This window comes from Beta vulgaris, chromosome 7 (genome assembly GCF_026745355.1).
Source record: "Beta vulgaris subsp. vulgaris cultivar EL10 chromosome 7, EL10.2, whole genome shotgun sequence".
Classification (NCBI taxonomy): domain Eukaryota; kingdom Viridiplantae; phylum Streptophyta; class Magnoliopsida; order Caryophyllales; family Amaranthaceae; genus Beta; species Beta vulgaris.
Window position 1 is genome coordinate 21,427,760 of NC_079208.1, and position 8,673 is coordinate 21,436,432.

The 8,673-nt window shown below is 32.3% G+C and overlaps 1 long non-coding RNA gene across 1 annotated transcript; it reads right to left on the reverse strand.

Moving 5' to 3' along the window:
* Positions 1–5,729: 5,729 nt before the first annotated feature.
* On the reverse strand, positions 5,730–8,123 carry LOC125499456 (uncharacterized). The gene is made up of 2 exons (XR_007276327.1): positions 7,616–8,123; positions 5,730–6,979 (listed from the first exon to the last, which is right to left on the reverse strand). It is a non-coding gene; the product is annotated as an uncharacterized LOC125499456 (long non-coding RNA).
* Positions 8,124–8,673: the final 550 nt, after the last annotated feature.

Sequence of the window (8,673 nt, forward strand, 5' to 3'; positions counted from 1 at the left end):
TGATCAGTTAGTATCTTGCCTTGTTAAGTATTTGTTTTCCAAGTTGTATTAGGATATGATGTAGCCTATATAACGAGATTCATTATGTTGTTCATAAGATATCCACATTTTTGTTTAAATAATTCAATCTTGATTATTATTTTCCTTGTGAGCTAATTAATTAACCCATTAAAGACTTTTAAGGAGTAATAAGTGTTTAGTGTAAAATAACTGAAATTCAGTAGTGCATTTGAGGCTGTTTAGATTCTTGTTCTCAAGATCGGTAGTGTTCTTGGCTCAAGAAGTATCAAAGGTGTTTGAATTAATTCATGATTTCGATTCTAGGATTAAGAAAGTTCAAGATTCATATTCATAGTTAGTTATAAAGCCTCTTTGGTTTAGTAATCATATTAAGAATGATGCGGATGCAAAAACACTTGCTCTACCTGAGCCTATTGACTTGGTTACGGAGAACATGGGGTTCAATCTTAATGGAAGAAACCAAGCTTTAGCATGTGTAATGACTTGGCTAGAGGAAAGCATCGAAGTAAAGAAGGAGTCATAGCTCATGAAGGACTTTGTTGTCACATAGAATCCATGTTCTGTTTGGATTTGCTATGGTAGCTATTATTTTACTTAGGTTGTTAAAAATTATTGTTTAGCTAGGATTCAAGATAGGCGTGTGATTAGTTAGTTTATTGCCTTGTTAAGTATTTGTTTTCCAAGTAGTATTACGATAGGATGTAGCCTATATAACACGATTCATTATATTGTTAATAACATATCTACATTTTTGTTTAAAGAATTCAATCTTGATTATTGTTTTGCTTGTGAGCCAATTAATTAAACCACTATGGACTTTTAAGGACTGATAAGTGTTTAGTGTTAAATAACTTAAATTCAGTAGTGCATTTGAGGGTGTTTAGATTCTTGTTCTCAAGATCAGGAGTGTTCTTGAATCAAGAAGTACCAAAGGTGTTTGAATTAATTCATGATTTCCATTAATGGATTAAGAAAGTTCAAGATTCACATTCGTAGTTGGTTGTCAGACCTTTTTGGTTTAGTAATCATATTAAGAATGATGCGGATGCCAAAGCACTTATTTTACATGAGCCTATTGACTTGGTTATGGAGACCATGGGGTTCAATCTTAATGGAAGAAACCAATTGTTAGCATGTGTAATGACTTGGCTAGAGGAAAGCATGGAAGTAAAGAAAGAGTCATAGCTCAAGAAGGACTTGGTTGTCACATAGAATCCATGTTCTTCTTAGATTTGCTATGGTAGTTATTATTTTACTTAGGTTGTTAAAAATTATTGTTTAGCTAGGTTATAAGATAGGCGTGTGATTAGTTAGTTTTTGCCTTGTTAAGTATTTGTTTTCGAGTTGTATTAGGATAGGATGTAGTCTAAATAACTCGATTCATTATGTTGTTAATAACATATCTACATTTTTGTTTAAAGATTAATCTTGATTATTGTTTTGCTTGTGAGCTAATTAATTAAACTATTAAAGACTTTTCAGGACTGATAAGTGTTTAGTGTTAAATAACTTAAATTCAAGAGTGAATTTGAGGGTGTTTAGATTCTTGTTCTCAAGATCAGGAGTGTTCTTGAATCAAGAAGTATCAAAGGTGTTTGAATTAATTCAAGATTTCGATTCTTGGATTAAGAAAGTTCAAGATTCACATTCATAGTTGGTTATCAACCTTTTTTGGTTTACTAATCATATTAAGAATGATGCGGATGCAAAAGCACTTGTTTACATGAACCTATTGACTTTGTTATGGAGACCATGGGGTTCAATCTTAACGGAAGAAACCAATGTTAGCATGGTAATGATTTGGCTAGAGGAAAGCATGGAAGTAAAGAAGGAGTCATAGCTCAAGAAGGTCTTGGTTTTACATACAATCCATGTTCTTTTTAGATTTGCTATAGTATTATTATTTTCTTAGGTTGTTAAAAATTATTGTTTAGATTTAAGATAGGCGTGTGATTAGTTAGTTTATTGCCTTGTTAAGTATTTGTTTTCCGAGTTGTATTAGGATAGGATGTAGTCTAAATAACGCGATTCATTATGTTGTTAATAACATATCTACATTTTTGTTTAAAGAATTCAATCTTGATTATTGTTTTGCTTGTGAGCCAATTAATTAAACTATTATATTTTCAGGACTGATAAGTGTTTAGTGTTAAATAACTTAAATTTAGGAGTGAATCTGAGGGTGTTTAGATTCTTGTTCTCAAGATCAGGAGTGTTCTTGAATCAAGAAGTATCAAAGGTGTTTGAATTAATTCAAGATTTCGATTCTTGGATTAAGAAAGTTCAAGATTCACATTCATAGTTTTTTATCAAGCCTTTTTGGTTTAGTAATCTTTAAGAATGATGCGGATGGAAAAGCACTTGTTCTACATGAGCCTATTGACTTGGTTATGGAGACCATGGGGTTCAATCTTAAGAAAAAACCAATCGTTAGCATGTGTAATGACTTGGCTAGAGGAAAGCATGGTAAAGAAGGAGTCATAGCTCAAGAAGGCTTGGTTGTCACATTACACTGTTCTTTCTTGATTTGCATGGTAGTTATTATTTTTTAGTTTGTTTAAAATTTATAGTTTAGTTAGGATTTAATATAGGCGCTGTGTGATTAGTTAGTTTCTTGCCTTGTTAAGTATTTGTTTTCCCAGTTGTATTAGCATATGATGTAGCCTAAGAACGCGATTCAGTATGTTGTTAATAACATATCTACATTTTCTTTAAATAATTCATTTCTTGATTATTAGTTTTGCTTGTGAACAAATTAATTATACCATTAAAGACTACTTTCAACAGTGATAAGTGTTTAGTGTTAGATAAATTAAATTCAGTAGAGCATTGAGGTGTTAGATTCTTGTTTCTCAAGATCAGAGTGTTCTTGAATCAAGAATATCAAAGGTGTTTGAATTAATTCATGATTTCATTTGGATTAAGAAAGTTCAAGATTCACATTCATAGTTGGTTATCAAGCCTTTTTGGTTTAGTAATCATATTAAGAATGATCGGATGCAAAGCACTTTTTACATGAGCCTATTGACTTGGTTATGGAGACCATGGGTTCAATCTTAATGGAAGAAACCAATTGTTAGCATGTGTAATGACTTGGCTAGAGGAAAGCATGGAAGTAAAGAAAGAGTCATAGCTCAAGAAGGACTTGGTTGTCACATAGAATCCATGTTCTTTTTAGATTTGCTATGGTAGTTATTATTTTACTTAGGTTGTTAAAAATTATGTTTAGCTAGTTTATAGATAGGCGTGTGATTAGTTAGTTTTTGCCTTGTTAAGTATTTGTTTTTCGAGTTGTATTAGGATAGGATGTAGTCTAAATAACTCGCATTCATTATGTTGTTAATAACATATCTACATTTTGTTTAAAGAATTCAATCTTGATTATTGTTTTGCTTGTGAGCAATTAATTAAACTATTAAAGACTTTTCAGAGTGATAAGTGTTTAGTGTTAAATAATTAAATTCAAGAGTGAATCTGAGGGTGTTTAGATTCTTGTTCTCAAGATCAGGAGTGTTCTTGAATCAAGAAGTATCAAAGGTGTTTGAATTAATTCAAGATTTCGATTCTTGGATTAAGAAAGTTCAAGATTCACATTCATAGTTGGTTATCAACCTTTTTTGGTTTAGTAATCATATTAAGAATGATGCGGATGCAAAAGCACTTGTTCTACATGAACCTATTGACTTTGTTATGGAGACCATGGGGTTCAATCTTAACGGAAGAAACCAATCGTTAGCATGGGTAATGATTTGGCTAGAGGAAAGCATGGAAGTAAAGAAGGAGTCATAGCTCAAGAAGGTCTTGGTTTTTACATACAATCCATGTTCTTTTTAGATTTGCTATAGTAGTTATTATTTTACTTAGGTTGTTAAAAATTATTGTTTAGATTTAAGATAGGCGTGTGATTAGTTAGTTTATTGCCTTGTTAAGTATTTGTTTTCCGAGTTGTATTAGGATAGGAAGTAGTCTAAATAACGCGATTCATTATGTTGTTAATAACATATCTACATTTTTGTTTAAAGAATTCAATCTTGATTATTGTTTTGCTTGTGAGCCAATTAATTAAACTATTAAATACTTTTCAGGACTGATAAGTGTTTAGTGTTAAATAACTTAAATTTAGGAGTGAATCTGAGGGTGTTTAGATTCTTGTTCTCAATCAGGAGTGTTCTTGAATCAAGAAGTATCAAAGGTGTTTGAATTAATTCAAGATTTCGATTCTTGGATTAAGAAAGTTCAAGATTCACATTCATAGTTTTTTATCAAGCCTTTTTGGTTTAGTAATCATATTAAGAATGATGCGGATGGAAAAGCACTTGTTCTACATGAGCCTATTGACTTGGTTATGGAGACCATGGGGTTCAATCTTAACGGAAAAAACCAATCGTTAGCATGTGTAATGACTTGGCTAGAGGAAAGCATGAAAGTAAAGAAGGAGTCATAGCTCAAGAAGGACTTGGTTGTCACATACAATCCATGTTCTTTCTTGATTTGCAATGGTAGTTATTATTTTACTTAGTTTGTTTAAAATTATAGTTTAGTTAGGATTTAAGATAGGCGTGTGATTAGTTAGTTTCTTGCCTTGTTAAGTATTTGTTTTCCCAGTTGTATTAGCATATGATGTAGCCTAAAGAACGCGATTCAGTATGTTGTTAATAACATATCTACAATTTTCTTTAAATAATTCATTCTTGATTATTGTTTTGCTTGTGAACAAATTAATTATACCATTAAAGACTTTTCAACAGTGATAAGTGTTTAGTGTTAGATAAATTAAATTCAGTAGAGCATTTGAGGGTGTTTAGATTCTTGTTCTCAAGATCAGGAGTGTTCTTGAATCAAGAAATATCAAAGGTGTTTGAATTAATTCATGATTTCCATTAATGGATTAAGAAAGTTCAAGATTCACATTCGTAGTTGGTTGTCAGGCCTTTTTGGTTTAGTAATCATATTAAGAATGATGCGGATGCCAAAGCACTTATTTTACATGAGCCTATTGACTTGGTTATGGAGACCATGGGGTTCAATCTTAATGGAAGAAACCAATTGTTAGCATGTGTAATGACTTGGCTAGAGGAAAGCATGGAAGTAAAGAAAGAGTCAAAGCTCAAGAAGGACTTGGTTGTCACATAGAATCCATGTTCTTCTTAGATTTGCTATGGTAGTTATTATTTTACTTAGGTTGTTAAAAATTATTGTTTAGCTAGGTTATAAGATAGGCGTGTGATTAGTTAGTTTATTGCCTTGTTAAGTATTTGTTTTTCGAGTTGTATTAGGATAGGATGTAGTCTAAATAACTCGATTCATTATGTTGTTAATAACATATCTACATTTTTGTTTAAAGAATTCAATCTTGATTATTGTTTTGCTTGTGAGCTAATTAATTAAACTATTAAAGACTTTTCAGGACTGATAAGTGTTTAGTGTTAAATAACTTAAATTCAAGAGTGAATCTGAGGGTGTTTAGATTCTTGTTCTCAAGATCAGGAGTGTTCTTGAATCAAGAAGTATCAAAGGTGTTTGAATATCACATACGCATTCATAGCCAGAGGTCTATTTTAAATAAGGAAGCGGATGAAAACAGATCACCTCAAATAGTGCAGTAAAAGGAGAATATGCGAAGACATCAAATATAATTACCATGATAACCAGGCACCAGAGGAACACCTGCTTCACCCATTATCCTCTTTGATGCACTATAAGCCAAATGAAAGGTCAATTAATCAAATATTAGTAGTCTCCAACTAACAAGCACATCAAGCCACAACAAAATTGTACACATTGACAATTTTAAAGACCTCATTGGGGTCAAAAATTCATAAGAAAATGATCTTGAATACACAAATTAAAAACCTCATTGGGGTCAAAAATCATAAGAAAATGATCTTGAATACACAAATAAAGTTACATTGGAGAACATGGGAATAAGGCAGCCCTTGTTTTTACCTTTTGTGGCCCATATCCCGTATTGCAGATGTTGAAGGCCCTACAAAAGAAAGACTTTGGTCTTCACACTGTTGAGCAAACTCAGCATTTTCTGACAAAAATCCATAACCAGGGTGGATTGCCTACACGCCAATTGGACGACAGATTCGCCAAGTCAGCAACACTATCATATAAAGTAGAGCTAACTAAAAGTGTTAATCAACTTTTGCACCAATTAGTCGACGTCTTCATATAAAGAAAGCCCCGTCTCAAAATCACCACACTCAGTACAGCAGCTACAGAAACGTTCACACATATAAACTAGTGAAAGGTGTCTCTTATTTTCTTTCCCAACAAAAGCTCATCAATTTGTTAGTTATGCAATTGAAATAAATATTTTCAGCCATGGCTAATTCAAAATCCAGCTATATCCATAGCATCGTTCTACAAAGAGTATCCCTTGCAACGTAACAACACTTCGTGTACTCATAAAGTATCCCGTACATGGATGCCAACAAGCATATGAATAAGTGTAATAAGATTGTTTCTCCCTAAGCCTATGAATAAGCTAACACATTGTTGGTCACGTATATCTTTGTGTCGATTATCTCGTTGCAGTTTTTCTTTGATTACTTTGATTCTAACACATATAATTCAAACAGTTCTTTTTTCATTCTACATTTTAGTATCATTTTTAAATCTCTATGCCAATGAGAAAGCTACGTATCAAATTAGCACTTTATACTTCTCATAAAAAATTCCATAGCCTAGTTAACTGGTGGTTTTTCACTCTCATTAATGATTAATCCTTCAAATTAGCCAACTATGACACACTATGAGAGAAATCCCACATTGCACACATCAACATCCGAATAACAAATGGGTATTGCTTTACTGCTAGTGATTGTATATTATTTTGTGTCAACTTGTTCCAATATCTTTTCTATTTCAACGTACCTGTCTATAGAGTATGTTCTTGGACTCTTCTCATATTACTTCAATACCTGTGTCGGAGCCTAGAAAATGCTGACATCTGTGTGCCCAAATTTCATAAATTAGTTGAGTTGGACAGCATACGTGTCTCTGACATGAGTACTTGAGTCTTGAGTTAGAGTACCCATAGGTTTTACAGCATTTAGGAGCTAATAGATAGAACCATTTTGCAGTTCTTCAAAAAACTAAGTAACTCAATTAAAACTGATTAAAACAAACTCCCAGCAAAAAAGGCCTCACCTTGAGAATTCTGCAAGCAAAATACTTATGACCAATAAAAGGTATAATTATGCAGGTAAGCTTAGAGCTAGTACTAGTAGTATTTATTTTCTATCAAGTTTAAAAAATGAAGAATAATGCCAGCCTCAAACTTTCTGTGATCCCTGTCACAGGGCAAAATTACAGTCCACTCATTAAATTAAATTTTCTCTGACTTGTATACATCATTAGCTCATTAACATGTCATGTTTCAAGTTTCCATATTGTATTATTATATTATCTCAATCAATCACATGAAAATCAATCATTAATTAAGCTCTCATCAGCAAATTAAGAGTACTTCTTAACGAAAAAAACTTTGTCTCTCAGTTTCAAGCCTGCTGATGATCAAAATCTAGAAGTATAAAGTGCAACTTGAAAAAGATGATCAATAATCAAAAAAAAAAAAAAAAAAAACCTTCTCCAGTTCACGAGTTCTCTTCAAATCCGCAGCAGCAGGTCTCGCCATGGAAATCGGCTTCGTGACTCCAAACTGCATCACCAATCCCTCGGTAGTCCCCATCTCTTAACTCAACAAAAACTCTGTAATTTATTCAGAATCAAACCGAAATTCGGCAAATTAAAGAAGAAAAAAACCCTAATTATGCGATGATATATCTGAATTCTATGAATGAATCTGAAATCGAGATCAAAATCGAGATACAAAATCGCGATCAAAGAAAAGAAAGTAGAAAATTGAGAATTGAAAAATGGGGGGTTTAATAACTGGAACCTTAATTTGAGGAATAAAGAAGTAGAATGAACAACCCTAGAAAAATCGGAAGCAGGGACGAGTTGTAAGGGTGTTCCAATTGATAAAAGGTTTTTGTCCCACAGCCAATTAACCTACCAAAAGAACCCGACTAGAAAGCTAGAAAATGGGGGAAAAGGGAAACTGATTGTGAAAATTACAACTTGAAAATTAAGAATTACTTGTACAACTTAGAACTTGAAAACGGGGTTTAGTCGTTTAGAGCCAAAATGCAAGATTACGTACTTAGTGCTCTTAGTTTTTAGCCATGAAAGTTTTTTTTTAATTTGATTATTTTGACAGATTTATTATTTATTAATAATAAAGCAACGATAACAGTTTTTATATTCTCATTAGAAAAAATTAAAGCATCACGCATAATATTTTCATAGCAAAGATAACACATATTAAGATAAGTGTTAAATAATAAATTATCAATACAACCTAAGATAACAGTTCTACAGTTAAAACGTTAAATTTAGACTTTACATAACAGTTGCTTAAATAAAAGTTAATTTAGGGGTGTTATGTTTGCCCTTTTTGTATTAGTGAAATCTGGATCTTCATAATATAACCCCTTAAGATGACTAAAGCCAAGTACACGAGCCTCCATGAGAGAAAGCATAGAATGCCTCCTTGATAAAGCATGCAACAATGTTAGAAACTCCGGTTTTATATTTTGAAACAAAATCAAAGGACTGAAGTAATTCCACCCATTTTGCATG